We start from the raw sequence: 23,685 nt of genomic DNA, 5'->3' as shown, positions 1-23,685 counted from the left end.
ACTACAGGTGTACGAGCAAAGCAGAAGCGGTTTAGGTATGAGTGCATGTGGGAACGTGATCTGGGCTTCGGCGACGTGGTTGTGGAAGCTTGGAACACCACCGACAAGGCTCAAACTGTTGGGGAGCTTTCTGACAAGCTGGCTGCTGTAGCGGGGTCGAACCACGTTCGGGGCGGTCCGGTCGGAGCTGCGTTCGCTACGTTCGCAGCTTGCGGAGCGGAGAGCGCTGCCAGACCGTGTTGGCCCGTCGCCAGAAGAAGAGCGCATTGAAGCTAGAATGGCTGAGCTATGTTTACATGAAGAGCTCATGTGGCGCCAGCGGGCACGCATACAATGGCTTGTGGAGGGAGATAGCAACACACAGTTTTTTCACAGGAAAGCTAGTGCGAGAAGATCCAAGAACCGCATTACTGAACTACAGCGACCAGATGGCACGGTGTCCGTGGACGAAGTAGAGATGGCGAGCATGGCTACTAGCTTCTACGGCAACCTATACGCTTCTGAAAATACGATCGGGATCGAGGAAGTTTTATCTCACATGCCAACTAGGGTGGATGCAGCCATGAATAATTTGCTCAATGCTCCATATACCAACTCTGAAGTGAAAGCGGTGCTGTTTCAAATGTTTCCCACCAAGGCTCTGGGACCCGATGGCTTTCCCGCGCACTTTTTTCAGTGGCGCTGGGAGTTGTGTGGTGATGAGGTAACAGGTATGATGCTCCGTGTTCTAAAGGGAGAGGATTCCCCGAAGGAGATAAATCAAACATTCATTGTTTTAGTCCCCAAGATTGCAAGTCCGAAAACTCTAGGACAGTTTCGACCGATCAGTCTATGCAATGTGATCTTAAAGATTGCATCTAAGGTTTTGGCTAATCGGCTCAAACTTATTCTCCCCAACATCATCTCTGAGGAACAATCCGCGTTTGTACCGGGTCATCTTATCACAGATAACTTCATCTCTGCCTATGAATGTCTTCACTACATGAAGACAAGGAAGTTAAAGGGGAACAGATTTTGTGCGTTGAAGCTTGATATGATGAAAGCATATGATAGAATCGAGTGGAATTATCTTGAACGGGTGATGCTGAAGATGGGTATCAGCCCACGTTTTACTGAGATTGTTATGAGATGTGTTACTTCAGTTTCTTTCTCTGTCATTTTCAATGGTGAAAAACAAGAGGAATTCAACCCATCCCGAGGCCTAAGGCAAGGTGACCCAATATCTCCTTACCTTTTTCTGTTGGCAGCCGAGGGGCTCTCTTGCTTGCTGAAATCAGATGATCCGAATGCTAGCGTGAGGGGTCTTAAGGTGGCACCGGATGCTCCCAAGGTAAATCATTTTCTCTTTGCTGATGATAGTCTATTGTTTTTTAATGCTACACCTGAGATGGCAACTAGGGTGGATTCTTTGCTGCGCCGTTACTGTGATGCTTTGGGGCAACGCATCAACAAGGACAAGTCTTCTATATTTTTTAGCAAGGGTTGTACGGACTCTTTGAAGCATGAAGTTAAACAGATCCTTGAGGTCCAAAATGAGCAGCTCTCCGATAGGTACCTTGGCCTTCCCGCGGATGTGGGGAGAGCTAAGGAGGGTTCTTTCAAATACCTAAAGAATCGAATATGGAAGCATGTGCAAGGATGGATGGAGAAATCTTTATCCGCGGGTGGCAAGGAAGTGCTTAAAATCTGTTGCCCAGGCGATTCCTACATATTCCATGTCTTGTTTCAAATTGCCACGGGGCTTATGTCAGCATATCAATGGCTTGTTGAGGAAATTTTGGTGGGTATCAAAGAAAGGGGAAAGAAAGACTGCCTGGGTCTCCTGGGAGGTCATGTCACAACCAAAGTGTATGGGAGGTATGGGTTTCCGAGATATCGAGCTCTTCAACTTGGCGCTACTTGCCCGGCAAGCCTGGCGCCTCCTGACTCAGCCTGCCTCTCTCAGCGCTCGGATACTTAAAGCAGTATACTTCCCGTCCACATCAATCCTTGAAGCATAAGTGGGTAAGAACCCATCACAGGTCTGGCATTCTATAATTGAAGGGCGTGATGCACTAAAGCTTGGCCTTGTGAAACGCATTGGATCGGGAGAAGACACCAACATCTGGCACGACAATTGGATTCCCCATGATTTCAAGCTGCAACCGGTGTGCCCTAAATCTCCGGATCCTCCTCAACAGGTTTCAGAACTAATAAACCCTATCACTTTTACTTGGGATCGCGCACTGCTTCAGGAACATCTGTACCCGATGGATATCGAGGAAATCCTCAACATCCCGCTCAGCAGCAACATTGTAATGCCCTCGATGCGGCTATATCTCCTACGTGTCGAAGCACGACTTAGAGGCATAACCGCATTGAAAGCAATGTCGCAAGTTAGGCAATCTTCACAACATCCCATGTAATATAAATAATAAAAGGGGAAGGAACATAGTTGGCTTACACTCGCCACATCAAACAAAGTAGATAAATAGCATTACATCATTCAATCACTCATGGCCCGACTATGATGCCAAAATTAAAAGAACAACCCAACGTGCGACACGGTCCCGATCGCCCCAACTGGGCACCACTATTGATCATCAAGGAAAGACGCATAGTAACGGCGTGAGTCCTCGTCGAACTCCCACTTGAGCTCAAGCGCGTCATCTGGAACGGAGTCATCAGGCCCTGCATCTGGTTTGGAAGTAATCTGTGAGCCACAGGGACTCGGCAATCTCGCACCCTCGCAATCAAGACTATTTAAGCTTATAGGTAAGGCAAGGTAAATATGTGGAGCTGCAGCAAGCGACTAGCATATATGGTGGCTAACCTATTCGCAAATGAGAGCGAGAAGAGAAGGCAATGCATGATCGAATAACTAGAGAACAACCCGTGGCAAGCATTACTCCAACACCGTGTTCGCTTCGCGGACTCCGCCGAGAAGAGACCATCACGGTAACTCACACAGTTGATTCATTTTAATTAAGTTAAGGTTCAAGTTATCTACAACCGGACATTAACAAATTCCCATCTGCCCATAACCGCGGGCACGACTTTCGAAAGTTCAAATCCCTGCAAGGGAGTCCCAACTTAGCCCATGACAAGCTCTCACGGTCAATGAAGGATATACCTTCTCCCGAGACGTTCCGATCAGACTCGGTATCCCGGTTCTACAAGACAACCCAATAAGTTAAAACCAATCCAGCAACACTGCCCGAATGTGCTTTCAAATCCCGATAGGAGCTGCACATATCTCGTTCTCAGGGCACACTCAGATGAGCGCTCCATACAACTAAAACCAAACCTCGAGTTTCCCCGAGGGGGCGCTGCACAGGACTCTAGTTTGGACCAGCACTCAGAGGAGCACTGGCCCGGGGGGTGTTTAAATAAGATGACCCTCGGGCTCCGGAAACCCAAGGTAATAAGAGGCTAGGTGGCAAACGGTAAAACCAAGGTTGGGCATTGCTGGAGAAGTTTTATTCAAGGCGGTTTGTTAAGGGGTTCCCATTATTACCCAACCGCGTAAGGAACGCAAAATCCGGGAACATAACATCGATATGACGGAAACTAGGGCGGCAAGAGTGGAACAAAACACTAGGCGAGAGGCCGAGCCTTCCACCCTTTACCAACTATATAGATGCATTAAGATAACAAGATAATATAATGATATCCCAACAAGAAAATAATGTTCCAACAAGGAACGGTCTCCAATCTTCACCTGCAACTAGCAACGCTATAAGAGGGGCTGAGCAAAGCGGTAACATAGCCAGTCAACGGTTTGCTAGGACATGGTGGGTTAGAGGCTTGACATGGCAATTTTGGAGGCATGATAAGCAAGTGGTAGGCATCGTAGCATAGGCATAGCAAAAGGGCGAGCATCTAGCAAAGCAAAGATAGAAGTGATTTCGAGGGTATGATCATCTTGCCTGCAAAGTTGTCAGAGTTGACCGGATCCTCGAAAGCAAACTCAACGGGCTCCTCGTTAGCGAACTTGTCTCCCGGCTCTACCCAAACAAGACAAACAAGCAAACGGAACACAATCAACCACGTGCAAAGCTCAAACAACAAGATGCAAACATGGTATGCTATGCGGGATGCGATATGTGATGCATATGCAAGATTTGACAAGAAATGAATGAACCTGGCCTCAACATGGAAATCCAAGTGTGCCACTGGAAAGGTGAGGTGATTTCAGTTGAAATTGATATAAAGAACGCCGGAATCGGATGCACGGTTTGGAAATGGCAAGCAATTCAAACATGACAACGGTCTGCGATAAACACCAAGTGGCCATCTAAATGCAACAAGACAAACATGCTACAGCACGCACACATGGCAACAAAATACATGGCAGAGATCCATTCATGATGCTTAACAAAAGATGAACACTGAGCTATGGCCAATTCATCCATTAACAGGTTCAAACAAGCATGGCAAAAGTGCAATTGGTAAACAGATTTCAGACTTAGTGAAATTAACACTTGTCTGGAATTTCATATCAGGTAGCACACTTTGGAGCATGAAAACTAGATGCTACAGGAACTGAACACGGCTAATAAAGGCATGGAATGGAGCTACTCAAAGAGCTTAACAAAAGTCCCTTAGTGACCTTGAGTCAAAAGGGATCAGAAAATACAATTGCAAGCATGTGAACATGGCAAAAATATAATCAGATCATAGACTTAGTGAAAAACTGGAGCATGCAAATCAGATATCAAGTAGGCATGTTTACGAGCTCGATGCACTCACTACAGAGCATGTCATGACAATATAAGCATACACCCATCAAGAATACACATTATACAAGCTAGACATGGCAAGAACAATAACATAGCATGCACGGATCGACTACAACATCCTCGGCAAAATCGCTAACAAGTAGACAATCTGCCCAGATTCACGAAATAGCAAAAGTAGAGCTTGATTGGCTCACACTAGGGTGCTCCATAATTGCAAACAAAGACATAGATGGATAGAGCACTACAAGATTAATAAATCATCCTTACAAATCATCCTCGAAAGAGGCACGGATCACTAGGAAACAACATGAACATATGGCATATTGATAAAGACAAACCAAGGACTTTGGAATTGCTAAGTCCCTGAAATCAGCAATAACAAATGCACCACTTTGCAAGCTTGTGCTACTCACCACCCACATCACAAAAATACATGGATTGCACCTCTGGAGAGATGGCAAAGCATATAACAAAACATATGTAGAGCTCACGGGCATATCATGCACACAATAATCATGGCAAAAATGACAAATAGCTATTTGGTGTAGCAGATCTGACAATTAACTCAAATAGCACTTTTCCAACAGCATTTCGGGCATCAAGATGAACTCAAATGAAAATGATTCAATGAGATGAAATGATATGTTCTCTGAGGCGAGCATTTTGATATGCTATATGCCCAAAACAGATCTACGGATACAAAGTTACGGCACGATGAACATAGAAAAATAATTAGGGTTTGGGACGAAAAAGTCAACCCCGAGATTTCGGATCTCAGATCCAGATCGGGATCTCGCCGGAGTTACTGTTCATGCGCGGAAGCCGAGGACGCCGAAGCTTCACCGGAGAAGAACGAGACCGGCCAGAGGGGGTGCGGGCGTGGAGGAGGAGGCCGGAGTGGGGCGGTGCCGGACGCGGTTGGCGGCGGGGCGGCGGCGCTCACCGGCGCGGGACGGCAGCCGGCCCGGTGCGGCGGCGCTCCCCGGTGCGGGGCGGCGGCCGGTGAGGGAGGCCGGCTGCGGGGCGGAGCCGGCCGGTGGCGGCGCGCGGCCGAGCGAGGCGCGGGCCTCGGCGGCGGCGGCTTTGGGCCGGGGGGCCGGCGATGGGCTCTCCGGGCCCGGGGGATCCGGCGAAGTGGGCACCCGGGTGGACAAATAGGAGACCGCCACATGGCGGCGGCGGGAAGAAACGGACACGTCCGGCCCGAGCGGACGCGTCCGGCGGCAAGAGGTGGGAGACGACTAGGGTTTTGGGAGAGGAAAACGAGAATTTCGGAGGGGTTTTTAAATAGGCATAGGAGGAGCTAGGAGAGTCCAAATGAGGTGCGGTTTTCGGCCACGCGATCGTGATCGAACGCTCTAGATGATGGAGAGGGTTTTGGTGGGTTTTGGGCCAAATTGGATGGGTGTTGGGCTGCAACACACACAAGGCCTTTTCGGTCCCTCGGTTAACCGTTGGAGCATCAAACGAAGTCCAAATGGTACGAAACTTGACAGGCGGTCTACCGGTAGTAAACCAAGGCCGCTTGGCAAGTCTCGGTCCAATCCGGAAATGTTTAATCCCCACACACGAAAGAAAGGTAGAAATGACCACCGGAGGAGAACGGAGCGCCGGAATGCAAAACGGACAACGGGGAAAATGCTCGGATGCATGAGGCGAACACGTATGCAAATGCAATGCACATGATGACATGATATGAGATGCATGACAACGACAACAACACACGGAGACAAAAACCCGAACCCGAGAAAATAAAATAACTTAACGCCGGAAACAGTAAGAGTTGGATTACATATTAGGTAAATCATATCCGAGGTGTTACAACACTCCACCACTACGAAAGGATCTCGTCCCGAGATCTAGGACTGGAAGAACGCCGGGTACTCAGAACGGAGGTGATCCTCGCGTTCCCAGGTGGCTTCACGGTCGGAATTGTGTGACCACATGACTTTGAGGAATTTGATTGACTTATTGCGAGTCTTGCGTTCAGTCTCTTCAAGAATAGCCACGGGGTGCTCATGATAAGAGAGATATTCTTGGAGCTCAATGTCTTCGAAGTTGACGGTGCGGTCAGGAGTCTTGAAGCACTTGCGGAGCTGAGAGACATGGAACACGTCATGCACATTTGCAAAGTTTGAAGGAAGCTTGAGTTGATAGGCGAGATCGCCTCTCTTGCTGACGATCTTGAAAGGTCCCACGTATCTAGGGGCAAGTTTCCCTTTGATACCGTAGCGACGAGTACCTTTCATTGGAAAGACGCGGAGGTAAACATGATCTCCGATCTCGAAAGCCAAATCACGGTGCTTACTATCATAGTAGCTCTTCTGGCGCGATTGCGCTGCTTTGAGGTTATCTCGAATGACTTTGCACATTTCCTCTGCCTCAGTGATTAAGTCATTTCCCAAAAGTTGACATTCACCGGTTTCAGACCAGTTGAGAGGGGTACGGCACTTCTTGCCATACAGAATTTCGAATGGGGCCTTGCCCGAACTTGCCTGAAAACTGTTGTTGTAGGAGAATTCAGCATATGGAAGACAATCCGCCCACTTCATGCCGAAGGAGATCACACAAGCCCTGAGCATATCTTCAAGAATCTGGTTGACACGCTCGACTTGACCGCTAGTTTGAGGATGGAAAGCAGTGCTGAAGCGGATGTTGGTGCCCATGGCCTTCTGAAAAGCTTCAGGTTGCGAAATTCCTCACGCTTGCTTTCAACCACGCTCTGGGGAATATTATGAGCTTTGAAGTCTTGACGGAATTCATCCCATGTAATCACACGGCCTCCTCTGGAATCCTTGTACTGTCGGAACCATTCTGCAGCTTGGTCTTTGAGTTATTATTATATAGTCAAAAATATGCAACAATGGATGGTTACAGTTACTTGTTCATGATAATCGTTTATTATCCATGCTAGAATTGTATTGATAGGAAACTCAGATACATGTGTGGATACATAGACAACACCATGTCCCTAGTAAGCCTCTAGTTGACTAGCTCGTTGATCAATAGATGGTTACGGTTTCCTGACCATGGACATTGGATGTCGTTGATAACGGGATCACATCATTAGGAGAATGATGTGATGGACAAGACCCAATCCTAAGCCTAGCACAAGATCATGTAGTTCGTATGCTAAAGCTTTTCTAATGTCAAGTATCATTTCCTTAGACCATGAGATTGTGCAACTCCCGGATACCGTAGGAGTGCTTTGGGTGTGCCAAACGTCACAACGTAACTGGGTGGCTATAAAGGTACACTACGGGTATCTCTGAAAGTGTCTGTTGGGTTGGCACGAATCGAGATTGGGATTTTGTCACTCCGTGTAAACGGAGAGGTATCTCTGGGCCCACTCGGTAGGACATCATCATAATGTGCACAATGTGACCAAGGGGTTGATCACGGGATGATGTGTTACGGAACGAGTAAAGAGACTTGCCAGTAACGAGATTGAACAAGGTATCGGTATACCGACGATCGAATCTCGGGCAAGTACCATACCGCTAGACAAAGGGAATTGTATATGGGATTGATTGAGTCCTTGACATCGTGGTTCATCCGATGAGATCATCGTGGAACATGTGGGAGCCAACATGGGTATCCAGATCCCGCTGTTGGTTATTGACCGGAGAACATCTCGGTCATGACTACATGTCTCCCGAACCCGTAGGGTCTACACACTTAAGGTTCGATGACGCTAGGGTTATAAAGGAAGTTTGTATGTGGTTACCGAATGTTGTTCGGAGTCCCGAATGAGATCCCGGACGTCACGAGGAGTTCCGGAATGGTCCGGAGGTAAAGATTTTTATATAGGAAGTCCTGTTTCGGCCATCGGGACAAGTTTCGGGGTCATCGGTATTGTACGGGGACCACCGGAAGGGTCCCGGGGGCCCACCGGGTGGGGCCACCTGCCCCGGGGGGCCACATGGGCTGTAGGGGGTGCGCCTTGGCCTACATGGGCCAAGGGCACCAGCCCCTAGAGGCCCATGTGCCAAGATATAGGAAAAAGGGGAGAGTCCTAAAGGGGGAAGGCACCTCCGAGGTGCCTTGGGGAGGATGGACTCCTCCCCCCCTCTTAGCCGCACCCTTTCCTTGGAGGAAGGGGCAAGGCTGCGCCTCCCCCCTCTCCCCTGCCCCTATATATAGTGGAGGGGAGGGAGGGCATCCATACCTGAGCCCTTGGCGCCTCCCTCCCTCCCGTGAGACCTCCTCCTCTCCCGTAGGTGCTTGGCAAAGCCCTGCAGGATTGCCACGCTCCTCCATCACCACCACGCCGTTGTGCTGCTGCTGGATGGAGTCTTCCTCAACCTCTGCCTCTCTCCTTGCTGGATCAAGGCGTGGGAGACATCGTCGAGCTGTACGTGTGTTGAACGCGGAGGTGCCGTCCATTCGGCACTAGGATCATCGGTGATTTGAATCACGACGAGTACGACTCCATCAACCCCGTTCACTTGAACGCTTCCGCTTAGCGATCTACAAGGGTATGTAGATGCACTCTCCTTTCTACTCGTTGCTGGTCTCTCCATAGATAGATCTTGGTGATACGTAGGAAAAATTTTGAATTTCTGCTACGTTCCCCAACAGTGGCATCATGAGCTAGGTCTATTGCGTAGATTCTTTGCACGAGTAGAACACAAAGTAGTTGTGGGCGTCGATATTGTTCAATATGCTTGCCGTTACTAGTCTTATCTTGATTCGGCGGCATCGTGGGATGAAGCGGCCCGGACCAACCTTACACGTACGCTTACGTGAGACCGGTTCCACCGACAAACATGCACTAGTTGCATAAGGTGGCTGGCGGGTGTCTGTCTCTCCCACTTTAGTCGGATTGGATTCGATGAAAAGGGTCCTTATGAAGGGTAAATAGCAATTGGCATATCACGTTGTGGTTCATGCGTAGGTAAGAAACGTTCTTGCTAGAAACCCATAGCAGCCACGTAAAACATGCAAACAACAATTAGAGGACGTCTAACTTGTTTTTGCAGGGTATGCTATGTGATGTGATATGGCCAAAGGATGTGATGAATGATATATGTGATGTATGAGATTGATCATGTTCTTGTAATAGGAATCACGACTTGCATGTCGATGAGTATGACAACCGGCAGGAGCCATAGGAGTTGTCTTTATTTATTTGTGACCTGCGTGTCAACTTAAATGTCATGTAATTACTTTACTTTATTGCTAACCGTTAGCCATAGTAGTAGAAGTAATAGTTGGCGAGGCAACTTCATGAAGACACGATGATGGAGATCATGATGATGGAGATCATGGTGTCATGACGGTGACGATGATGATCATGGAGCCCCGAAGATAATATGCAACAATGGATGGTCAACAATGGATGGTTATTTACTTCATGGTGAAACGAGTTGACTACGATGAGACTTTCTCACTCGTAGCGATGCTAAGAGTCTGTTGGAATTATATTAACAATTACTGCATTATTTATGAAATCTTGCAGATAGGATGTCAAAACATTGTTTCCTCGACGATTCTTGAGGAAAGGTTGTATGTGATACAACCGGAAGGTTTTGTCTATCCTGAAATATGCTAATAAGTATGCAATGCTCCAGCTATCCTTCTAGGGACTGGAGTGAGCATCTCGGAGTTGGAATGTATGCTTTGATGATGATCAAAGATTTTGGGTGTATACAAAGTTTATGAGAAACTTGTATTTCCAAAGAAGTGAGTGGGAGCACTATAGAATTTCTGATGATTATATGTTGTTGACATATTAATGATCAGAAATGACGTAGAATTTCTGGAAAGCATATAGGGTTATTTGGAAAGTGTTTTCAATGGAAAACCTGGATTAAGCTACTTGAACATTGAGCATCAAGATCTATAAGGATAGATCAAAATGCTTAATAGTACTTTCAAATGAGCACATACCTTGACGTGATCTTGAAGGTGTTCAAGATGGATCAGTCAAAGAAGGAGTTCTTGCCTGAGTTGTAAGGTATGAAGTTAAGACTTAAAGCTCAACCATGGCAGAATAGAGAGAAAGGAACGAAGGTCGTCCCCTATGCTTAAGACATAGGCTCTACAGTATGCTATGCTGTGTACCGCACCTGAAGTGTGCTTTACCATGAGTCAGTCAAGGGGTACAAGAGTGATCCAAGAATGGATCACAGGACAGCGGTCAAAGTTATCCTTAGTAACTAGTGGACTAAGGAAGTTTCTCAATTATGGAGGTGGTAAAAGAGTTCGTCGTAAAGGGTTACGTCGATGCAAGCTTAACACCTATCTGGATAGCTCTGAGTAGAGATACCGGATACGTATAATGGAGCAACAATTTAGAATAGCTCCAAGTAGAACAGTTATTTGGAATAGCTCCAGATAGAACGTGGTAGCTGCATCTAGGAGATGACATAGAGATTTGTAAAGCACACACGGATCTGAAAGGTTCAGACCCGTTGACTATAACCTCTCTCACAAGCATAACATGATCAAACCCAGGACTCATCGAGTGTTAATCACATGGTAAATGTGAACTAGATTATTGACTCTAGTAAACTCTTTGGGTGTTAGTCACATGGGGATGTGACCTTGAGTGTTAATCACATATCGATGTGAACTAGACTATTGACTCTAGTGCAAGTGGGAGACTGTTGGAAATATGCCCTAGAGGCAATAATAAATTGATTATTATTATATTTCCTTGTTCATGATAATCGTTTATTATCCATGCTAGAATTGTATTGATAGGAAACTCAGATACATGTGTGGATACATAGACAACACCATGTCCCTAGTAAGCCTCTAGTTGACTAGCTCGTTAATCAATAGATGGTTACGGTTTCCTGACCATGGACATTGGATGTCGTTGATAACGGGATCAAATCATTAGGAGAATGATGTGATGGACAAGACCCAATCCTAAGCATAGCACTAGATCGTGTAGTTCGTATGCTGAAGCTTTTCTAATGTCAAGTATCATTTCCTTAGACCATGAGATTGTGCAACTCCCGGATACCGTAGGAGTGCTTTGGGTGTGCCAAACGTCACAACGTAACTGGGTGACTATAAAGGTGCACTACAGGTGTCTCCGAAAGTGTCTGTTGGGTTGGCACGAATCGAGACTGGGATTTGTCACTCCATGTAAGCGGAGAGGTATCTCTGGGCCCACTCGGTAGGACATCATCATAATGTGCACAATATGATCAAGGAGTTTATCACGGGATGATGTGTTACGGAACGAGTAAAGAGACTTGCCGGTAACGAGATTGAACAAGGTATCGGTATACCGACGATCGAATCTCGGGCAAGTACCATACCGCTAGACAAAGGGAATTGTATACGGGATTGATTGAGTCCTTGACATCGTGGTTCATCCGATGAGATCATCGTGGAACATGTGGGAGCCAACATGGGTATCCAGATTCCGCTGTTGGTTATTGACCGGAGAACATCTCGGTCATGTCTACATGTCTCCCGAACCCGTAGGGTCTACACACTTAAGGTTCGATGACGCTAGGGTAATAAATGAAGTTTGTATGTGGTTACTGAATGTTGTTCAGAGTCCCGGATGAGATCCCGGACGTCACGAGGAGTTCCGGAATGGTCCGGAGGTAAAGATTTATATATAGGAAGTCCTGTTTCGGCCATCGGGACAAGTTTCGGGGTCATCGGTATTGTACCGGGACCACTGGAAGGGTCCCGGGGGCCCACCGGGTGGGGCCACCTGCCCCGGGGGCCACATGGGCTGTAGGGGGTGCGCCTTGGCCTACATGGGCCAAGGGCACCAGCCCCAAGAGGCCCATGCGCCTAGGGAACCCTAGAGGGAAGAGTCCTCAAGGGGGAAGGCACCTCCGAGGTGCCTTGGGGAGGATGGACTCCTCCCCCCTCTTGGCCGCACCCCTTTCTTGGAGTAGGGGGCAAGGCTGCGCCTCCCCCCTCTCCCCTGCCCCTATATATAGTGGAGGGAAGGGAGGGCATCCATACCTGAGCCCTTGGCGCCTCCCTCCCTCCCGTGACACCTCCTCCTCTCCCGTAGGTGCTTGGCGAAGCCCTGCAGGATTGCCACGCTCCTCCATCACCACCACGCCATTGTGCTGCTGCTGGATGGACTCTTCCTCAACCTCTCCCTCTCTCCTTGCTGGATCAAGGCGTGGGAGACATCGTCGAGCTGTACGTGTGTTGAACGCGGAGGTGCCGTCCGTTCGGCACTAGGATCATCGGTGATCTGAATCACGACGAGTACGACTCCATCAACCCGTTCACTTGAACGCTTCCGCTTAGCGATCTACAAGGGTATGTAGATGCACTCTCTTTCTACTCGTTGCTGGTCTCTCCATAGATAGATCTTGGTGATTCGTAGGAAAATTTTTGAATTTCTGCTACGTTCCCCAACAGTGGCATCATGAGCTAGGTCTATTGCGTAGATTCTTTGCACGAGTAGAACACAAAGTAGTTGTGGGCGTCGATATTGTTCAATATGCTTGCCGTTACTAGTCTTATCTTGATTCGGCGGCATCGTGGGATGAAGCGGCCCAGACCAACCTTACACGTACGCTTACGTGAGACCGGTTCCACCGACAAACATGCACTAGTTGCATAAGGTGGCTGGCGGGTGTCTGTCTCTCCCACTTTAGTCGGATCGGATTCGATGAAAATGGTCCTTATGAAGGGTAAATAGCAATTGGCATATCACGTTGTGGTTCATGCGTAGGTAAGAAACGTTCTTGCTAGAAACCCATAGCAGCCACGTAAAACATGCAAACAACAATTAGAGGACGTCTAACTTGTTTTTGCAGGGTATGCTATGTGATGTGATATGGCCAAAAAGGATGTGATGAATGATATATGTGATGTATGAGATTGATCATGTTCTTGTAATAGGAATCACGACTTGCATGTCGATGAGTATGACAACCGGCAGGAGCCATAGGAGTTGTCTTTATTTATTTGTGACCTGCGTGTCAACTTAAACGTCATGTAATTACTTTACTTTATTGCTAACCGTTAGCCATAGTAGTAGAAGTAATAGTTGGCGAGGCAACTTCATGAAGACCCGATGATGGAGATCATGATGATGGAGATCATGGTGTCATGCCGGTGACGATGATGATCATGGAGCCCCGAAGATGGAGATCAAAAGGAGCAAAGTGATGATGGCCATATCATGTCACTATTTGATTGCATGTGATGTTTATCATGTTTATACATCTTATTTGCTTAGAACGACGGTAGTAAATAAGATGATCCCTTACAACAATTTCAAGAAGTGTTCTCCCCTAACTGTGCACCGTTGCGACAGTTCGCTGTTTCAAAACATCACGTGATGATCGGGTGTTTTATTCAGACGTTCAAATACAACGGGTGTTGACGAGCCTAGCATGTACAGACATGGCCTCGGAACACATGCAAAACACTTAGGGTTAACTTGACGAGCCTAGCATGTACAGACATGGCCTCGGAACATGGAGACCGAAAGGTCGAACATGAGTCGTATAGAAGATACGATCAACATGAAGATGTTCACCGATGATGACTAGTCCGTCTCACGTGATGATCGGACACGGCCTAGTTTGACTCGGATCATGTAATCACTTAGATGACTAGAGGGATGTCTATCTGAGTAGGAGTTCATAAGATGAACTTAATTATCCTGAACATAGTCAAAAGATTTTTTTTGCAAATTATGTCGTAGCTCACGCTATAGTTCTACTGTTTAGATATGTTCCTAGAGAAAAATTAGTTGAAAGTTAATAGTAGCAATTATGCGGACTAGGTCCGTAAACTGAGGATTGTCCTCATTGCTTCATAGAAGGCTTATGTCCTTAATGCACCGCTCAGTGTGCTGAACCCCAAACGTCGTTTGTACACGTTTCGATAACTACATGATAGTTCAGTGAAACGGTTTAGAGTTGAGGCACTAAAGACGTTTTTGAAACGTCGCGAAACATATGAGATGTTTTGAGGGCTGAAATTGGGATTTCAGGCTCGTGCCCACGTCAAGAGGTATAAGACCTCCGACGATTTTCTTAGCCTACAAACTAAGGAGAAAAGCTCAATTGTTGAGCTTGTGCTCAGATTGTCTGAGTACAACAATCATTTGAATCGAGTGGGAGTTGATCTTCCAGATAAGACAGTGATGGTTCTCCAAAGTCATTGCCACCAAGCTGTTAGAGCTTCGTGATGAACTATAACATATCAGGGATAGATATGATGATCCTTGAGGTATTCGCGATGTTTGACACCGCGAAAGTAGAAATCAAGAAGGAGCATCAATTGTTGATGGTTGGTGAAACCACTAGTTTCAAGAAGGGCAAGGGCAAGAAGGGATACTTCATGAAACGGCAAATCAGCTGCTGCTCTAGTGAAGAAACCCAAGGTAAAACCCAAACCCGAGACTAAGTGCTTCTGTAATAAGGGGAACAACCACTAGAGCAGAATTACCCTAGATACTTGGTAGATAAGAAGGCTAGCAAGGTCGATAGAAGTATATTGGATATACATTGTGTTAATGTGTACTTTACTAGTACTCCTAGTAGCACCAGGGTATTAGATACCGGTTCGGTTGCTAAGTATTAGTAACTCGAAATAAAAGCTACGGAATAAAACGGAGACTAGCTAAAGGTGAGCTGACGATACGTGTTGGAAGTGTTTCCAAGTTTGATGTGATCTAACATCGCACGCTCCCTCTACCATCAAGATTAGTATTAAACCTGAATAAGTGCTCTTGCACCTAAAGGATTGGTTGAATCTCGATCGTAGTGATACACATTTTCATGCCAAAAGATAGTAATGATAGTACCACTTACTGGTGGCACTGCCATGTAAGTCATATCGGTATAAAACGCATGAAGAAGCTCCATATTGATGGATCTTTGGGCTCACTCGTTTTTGAAAAGTTTGAGACATGCGAACCATGTCTATTGGTGTATATGCATGAAGAAACTCCATGCAAATGGACCGTTTTGACTCACTTGATTTTGAATCACTTGGGACATGCAAATCATACCACATGGGCAAGATGACTGAAAAGCCTCGTTTTCAGTAAGATGGAACAAGATAGCAACTTGTTGGAAGTAACACATTTTGATGTGTACAGTCCAATGAGTGCTGAGGCATGCAGTGAATATCGTTATGTTCTTACTTCACAGATGATTCGAGTAGATGTTGAGAATATTTACTTGATGAAACACAAGTCTGAATTATTGAATGGTTCAAGTAATTTCAGAGTGAAGTAGAAGATCATTGTGACAAGAGGATAAAAGATCTATGATATGATCATAGAGATGAATATCTGAATCACGAATTTTGGCACACAATTAAGACATTGTGGAAATTGTTTCACAATTAATACAGCCTGGAACAACATAGTGTGATGGTGTGTCCGAACATCATAGTTGCACCCTATTGGATATGATGCATACCATGATGTCTCTTATCGAACTGCCATGATAGTTTATGGGTTAGGCATTAGAGACAACCACATTCACTTTAAATAGGGCACCACGTAATTCCGATGAGATGACACCGTATGAATTATGGTTTAGAGAAACCTAAGTTGTCGTTTCTTAAAGGTTTGGGGCTGCGACGCTTATGTGAAAAAGTTTCAGGATTGATAAGCTCGAACCCAAAGCGGATAAAGTACATCTTCATAGAACACCCAAAACAGTTGGGTATACCTCCTAATTCAGATCCGAAAGCAATATGGATTGTTTCTTGAATCGGGTCCTTTCTCGAGGAAAGGTTTCTCTCAAAAGAGTTGAGTGGGAGGATGGTGGAGACTTGATGAGGTTATTGAACCATCACTTCAACCAGTGTGTAGCAGGGCACAGGAAGTTGTTCCCGTGGCACCTACACCAATTGAAGTGGAAGCTTATGATATTGATCATGAAGTTTCGGATCAAATCACTGCCGTACCTCGTAGGGTGACAAGGATACGTACTACTTCAGAGTGGTACGGTAATCCTGTCTTGAAGGTCATGTTGCTAGACAACAATGAACCTACGAGCTATGGAGAAGCGATGGTGGGCCCGGATTCCGATAAATGGCTCAAGGCCATAAAACCCGAGAGAGGATCCATGTATGAAAACAAAGTGTAGACTTTGGAAGAACTACTTGATGGTCGTAAGGCTGTTAGGTACATATGGATTTTGAAAGGAAGACAGACAATGATGGTAAGTGTCACCATTGAGAAAGCTCGACTTGTCATTAAGATGTTTTTCGACAAGTTCAAGGAGTTGACTACGATGAGACTTTCTCACTCGTAGCGATGCTAAGAGTCTGTTGGAATTATATTAGCAATTACTGCATTATTTATGAAATCTTGCAGATAGGATGTCAAAACATTGTTTCCTCGATGATTCTTGAGGAAAGGTTGTATGTGATACAACCGGAAGGTTTTGTCTATCCTGAAATATGCTAATAAGTATGCAAAGCTCCAGCAATCCTTCTGAGGACTGGAGTGAGCATCTCGGAGTTGGAATGTATGCTTTGATGATGATCAAAGATTTTGGGTGTATACAAAGTTTATCAGAAACTTGTATTTCCAAAGAAGTGAGTGGGAGCACTATAGAATTTCTGATGAGTATATGTTGTTGACATATTAATGATCAGAAATGACGTAGAATTTCTGGAAAGCATATAGGGTTATTTGGAAAGTGTTTTCAATGGAAAACCTGGATTAAGCTACTTGAACATTGAGCATCAAGATCTATAAGGATAGATCAAAATGCTTAATAGTACTTTCAAATGAGCACATGCCTTGACGTGATCTTGAAGGTGTTCAAGATGGATCAGTCAAAGAAGGAGTTCTTGCCTGAGTTGTAAGGTATGAAGTTAAGACTTAAAGCTCGACCATGGCAGAATAGAGAGAAAGGAACGAAGGTCGTCCCCTATGCTTAAGACATAGGCTCTACAGTATGCTATGCTGTGTACCGCACCTGAAGTGTGCTTTACCATGAGTCAGTCAAGGGGTACAAGAGTGATCCAAGAATGGATCACAGGACAGCGGTCAAAGTTATCCTTAGTAACTAGTGGACTAAGGAATTTTCTCAATTATGGAGGTGGTAAAAGAGTTCGTCGTAAAGGGTTACGTCGATGCAAGCTTAACACCTATCCGGATAGCTCTGAGTAGAGATGCCGGATACGTATAATGGAGCAACAATTTAGAATTGCTCCAAGTAGAACAGTTATTTGGAATAGCTCCAAATAGAACGTGGTAGCTGCATCTAGGAGATGACATAGAGATTTGTAAAGCACACACGGATCTGAAAGGTTCAGACCCGTTGACTATAACCTCTCTCACAAGCATAACATGATCAAACCCAGAACTCATCGAGTGTTAATCACATGGTAAATGTGAACTAGATTATTGACTCTAGTAAACTCTTTGGGTGTTAGTCACATGGGGATGTGACCTTGAGTGTTAATCACATATCGATGTGAACTAGATTATTGACTCTAGTGCAAGTGGGAGACTGTTGGAAATATGCCCTAGAGGCAATAATAAATTGATTATTATTATATTTCCTTGTTCATGATAATCATTTATTATCCATGCTCGAATTGTATTGATAGGAAACTTAGATACATGTGTGGATACATAGACAACACCATGTCCCTAGTAAGCCTCTAGTTGACTAGCTCGTTAATCAATAGATGGTTACGGTTTCCTGACCATGGACATTGGATGTCGTTGATAATGGGATCACATCATTAGGAGAATGATGTGATGGACAAGACCCAATCCTAAGCCTAGCACAAGATCATGTAGTTCGTATGCTAAAGCTTTTCTAATGTCAAGTATCATTTCCTTAGTCCATGAGATTGTGCAACTCCCGGATACCGTAGGAGTGCTTTGGGTGTGCCAAACGTCACAACGTAACTGGGTGGCTATAAAGGTACACTACGGGTATCTCTGAAAGTGTCTGTTGGGTTGGCACGAATCGAGATTGGGATTTTGTCACTCCGTGTAAACGGAGAGGTATCTCTGGGCCCACTCGGTAGGACATCATCATAATGTGCACAATGTGACCAAGGGGTTGATCATGGGATGATGTGTTACGGAACGAGTAAAGAGACTTGCCGGTAACGAGATTGAACAAGGTATCGGTATACCGACGATCGAATCTCGGGCAAGTACCATACCGCTAGACAAAGGGAATTGTATACGGGATCGATTGAGTCCTTGACATCGTGGTTCATCCGATGAGATCATCGTGGAACATGTGGGAGCCAACATGGGTATCCAGATCCCGCTGTTGGTTATTGACCGGAGAACGTCTCGGTCATGTCTACATGTCTCCCGAACCCGTAGGGTCTACACACTTAAGGTTCGATGACGCTAGGGTTATAAAGGAAGTTTGTATGTGGTTACTGAATGTTGTTCGGAGTCCTGGATGAGATCCCGGACGTCACGAGGAGTTCCGGAATGGTCCGGAGGTAAAGATTTATATATAGGAAGTCCTGTTTCGGCCATCGGGACAAGTTTCGGGGTCATCGGTATTGTACCGGGACCACCGGAAGGGTCCCGGGGGCCCACCGGGTGGGGCCACCTGCCCCGGGGGGCCACATGGGCTGTAGGGGGTGCGCCTTGGCCTACATGGGCCAAGGGCACCAGCCCCAAGAGGCCCATGCGCCTAGGGAACCCTAGAGGGAAGAGTCCTCAAGGGGGAAGGCACCTCCGAGGTGCCTTGGGGAGGATGGACTCCTCCCCCCCTCTTGGCAGCACCCCTTTCTTGGAGTAAGGGGCAAGGCTACGCCTCCCCCCTCTCCCCTGCCCCTATATATAGTGGAGGGGAGGGAGGGCATCCATACCTGAGCCCTTGGCGCCTCCCTCCCTCCCGTGACACCTCCTCCTCTCCCGTAGGTGCTTGGCGAAGCCCTGCAGGATTGCCACGCTCCTCCATCACCACCACGCCATTGTGCTGCTGCTGGATGGAGTCTTCCTCAACCTCTCCCTCTCTCCTTGTTGGATCAAGGCGTGGGAGACATCGTCGAGCTGTACGTGTGTTTAACGCGGAGGTGCCGTCCGTTCGGCACTAGGATCATCGGTGATCTGAATCACGACGAGTACGACTCCATCAACCCCGTTCACTTGAACGCTTCCGCTTAGCGATCTACAAGGGTATGTAGATGCACGCTCTTTCTACTCGTTGCTGGTCTCTCCATACATAGATCTTGGTGTTTCGTAGGAAAATTTTTGAATTTCTGCTACGTTCCCCAACAGTGGCATCATGAGCTAGGTCTATTGCGTAGATTCTTTGCACGAGTAGAACACAAAGTAGTTGTGGGCGTCGATATTGTTCAATATGCTTGCCGTTACTAGTCTTATCTTGATTCGGCGGCATCGTGGGATGAAGCGGCCCGGACCAACCTTACACGTACTCTTACGTGAGACCGGTTCCACCGACAAACATGCACTACTTGCATAAGGTGGCTGGCAGGTGTCTGTCTCTCCCACTTTAGTCAGATCGGATTTGATGAAAAGGGTCCTTATGAAGGGTAAATAGAAATTGGCATATCACGTTGTGGTTCATGCGTAGGTAAGAAACGTTCTTGCTAGAAACCCATAGCAGCCACGTAAAACATGCAAACAACAATTAGAGGACGTCTAACTTGTTTTTGCAGGGTATGCTATGTGATGTGATATGGCCAAAGGATGTGATGAATGATATATGTGATGTATGAGATTGATCATGTTCTTGTAATAGGAATCACGACTTGCATGTCGATGAGTATGACAACCGGCAGGAGCCATAGGAGTTGTCTTTATTTATTTGTGACCTGCGTGTCAACTTAAAAGTCATGTAATTACTTTACTTTATTGCTAACCGTTAGCCATAGTAGTAGAAGTAATAGTTGGCGAGGCAACTTCATGAAGACACGATGATGGAGATCATGATGATGGAGATCATGGTGTCATGGCGGTGACGATGATGATCATGGAGCCCCGAAGATGGAGATCAAAAGGAGCAAAGTGATGATGGCCATATCATGTCACTATTTGATTGCATGTGATGTTTATCATGTTTATACATCTTATTTGCTTAGAACGACGGTAGTAAATAAGATGATCCCTTACAACAATTTCAAGAAGTGTTCTCCCCTAACTGTGCACCGTTGCGACAGTTCGCTGTTTCAAAACATCATGTGATGATTGGGTGTTTTATTCAGACGTTCAAATACAACGGGTGTTGACGAGCCTAGCATGTACAGACATGGCCTCGGAACACATGCAAAACACTTAGGGTTAACTTGACGAGCCTAGCATGTACAGACATGGCCTCGGAACACGGAGACTGAAAGGTCGAACATGAGTCGTATAGAAGATACGATCAACATGAAGATGTTCACCGATGATGACTAGTCCGTCTCACGTGATGATCGGACACGGCCTAGTTTGACTCGGATCATGTAATCACTTAGATGACTAGAGGGATGTCTATCTGAGTGGGAGTTCATAAGATGAACTTAATTATCCTGAACATAGTCAAAAGGTTTTTGCAAATTATGTCGTAGCTCACGCTATAGTTCTACTGTTTAGATATGTTCCTAGAGAAAAATTAGTTGAAAGTTGATAGTAGCAATTATGCGAACTAGGTCCGTAAACTAAGGATTGTCCTCATTGCTTTATAGAAGGCTTATGTCCTTAATGCACCGCTCAGTGTGCTGAACCTCGAACGTTGTCTGTGGTTGTTGCGAACATCTGACATACACGTTTTGATAACTACGTGATAGTTCAGTTAAACGGTTTAGAGTTGAGGCACCAAAGACGTTTTTGAAACATCGCGAAACATATGAGATGTTTTGAGGGCTGAAATTGGGATTTCAGGCTCGTGCCCATGTCAAGAGGTATAAGACCTCCGATGACTTTCTTAACCTGCAAACTAAGGAGAAAAGCTCAATTGTTGAGCTTGTGCTCAGACTGTCTGAGTACAACAATCATTTGAATCGAGTGGGAGTTGATCTTCCAGATAAGACAGTGATGGTTCTCCAAAGTCATTGCCACCAAGGTGTTAGAGCTTCGTGATGAACTATAACATATCAGGGATAGATATGATGATCCTTGAGGTATTCGCGATGTTTGACACCGCGAAAGTAGAAATCAAGAAGGAGCATCAATTGTTGATGGTTGGTGAAACCACTAGTTTCAAGAAGGGCAAGGGCATGAAGGGATACTTCATGAAACGGCAAATTAGCTGCTGCTCTAGTGAAGAAACCCAAGGTAAAACCCAAACCCGAGACTAAGTGCTTCTGTAATAAGGGGAACAACCACTAGAGCAGAATTACCCTAGATACTTGGTAGATAAGAAGGCTGGCAAGGTGGATAGAAGTATATTGCAGATACATTGTGTTAATGTGTACTTTGCTAGTACTCCTAGTAGCACCAGGGTATTAGATACCGGTTCGGTTGCTAAGTGTTAGTAACTCGAAACAAAAGGCTACGGAATAAACGGAGACTAGCTAAAGGTGAGCTGACGATATGTGTTGGAAGTTTTTCCAAGCTTGATATGATCAAGCATCGCACGCTCCCTCTACCAAAGAGATTGGTGTTAAACGTAAATAATTGTTATTTGGTGTTTGCGTTGAGCATAGACATGATTGGATTACGTCTATCGCAATACGGTTATTCATTTAAGGAGAATAATGGTTACTCTGTTTATTTGAATAATACCTTCAATGGTCTTACACCTAAAATGAATGGTTTATTAAATCTCGATCGTAGTGATACACATGTTCATGCCAAAAGATAGTAATGATAGTACCACCTGCTTGTGGCACTGCCATGTAAATCATATCGGTATAAAACGCATGAAGAAGCTCCATATTGATGGATCTTTGGGCTCACTCGTTTTTGAAAAGTTTGAGACATGCGAACCATGTCTATTGGTGTATATGCATGAAGAAACTCCATGCAAATGGACCGTTTTGACTCACTTGATTTTGAATCACTTGGGACATGCAAATCATACCACATGGGCAAGATGACTGAAAAGCCTCGTTTTCAGTAAGATGGAACAAGATAGCAACTTGTTGGAAGTAACACATTTTGATGTGTGCAGTCCAATGAGTGCTGAGGCATGCAGTGAATATCGTTATGTTCTTACTTCACAGATGATTCGAGTAGATGTTGAGTATATTTACTTGATGAATCATGAGTCTGAATTATTGAAAGGTTCAAGTAATTTCAGTGTGAAGTTGAAAGATCGTCGTGACAAGAGGATAAAAGATCTATGATATGATCATAGAGATGAATATCTGAATCACGAGTTTGGCACAGAATTAAGACATTGTGGAAATTGTTTCACAACTGATACAGCCTGGAACACCATAGTGTGATGGTGTGTCCAAACATCATAGTTGCACCCTATTGGATATGGTGCATACCATGATGTCTCTTGTCGAGTTACCACTATCGTTCATGGGTTAGGCATTAGAGACAACCACATTCACTTTAAATAGGGCACCACGTAATTCCGATGATATGACACCGTATGAACTATGGTTTAGAGAAACCTAAGCTGTCATTTCTTAAAAGTTTGGGGCTGCGACGCTTATGTGAAAAGTTTCAGGCTGATAAGCTCGAACCCAAAGCGGATAAATGCATCTTCATAGGACACCCAAAACAGTTGGGTATACCTCCTGTCTCAGATCCGAAAGCAATAAAGGATTGTTTCTTGAATCAGGTCCTTTTTCGAGGAAAGGTTTCTCTCGAAAAGTTGAGTGGGAGGATGGTGGAGACTTGATGAGGTTATTGAACCGTCTCTTCAACTAGTGTGTGGCAGGGCACAGGAAGTTGTTCCTGTGGCACGTACACCAACTGAAGTGGAAGCTTATGATAGTGATCATGAAACTTCGGATCGAGTCACTACCAAACCTCGTGGGATGACAAGGATGCGTACTACTTCAGAGTGGTACGTAATCCTGTCTTGGAAGTCATGTTGCTAGAAAACAATGAACCTACAAGCTATGGAGAACAATGGTGGGCCCGGATTCCGATAAATGG

Source organism: Triticum dicoccoides, chromosome 5A (genome assembly GCF_002162155.2).
Source record: "Triticum dicoccoides isolate Atlit2015 ecotype Zavitan chromosome 5A, WEW_v2.0, whole genome shotgun sequence".
NCBI classification, from domain to species: Eukaryota; Viridiplantae; Streptophyta; class Magnoliopsida; order Poales; family Poaceae; genus Triticum; species Triticum dicoccoides.
This window is presented reverse-complemented; position numbering follows the sequence as displayed.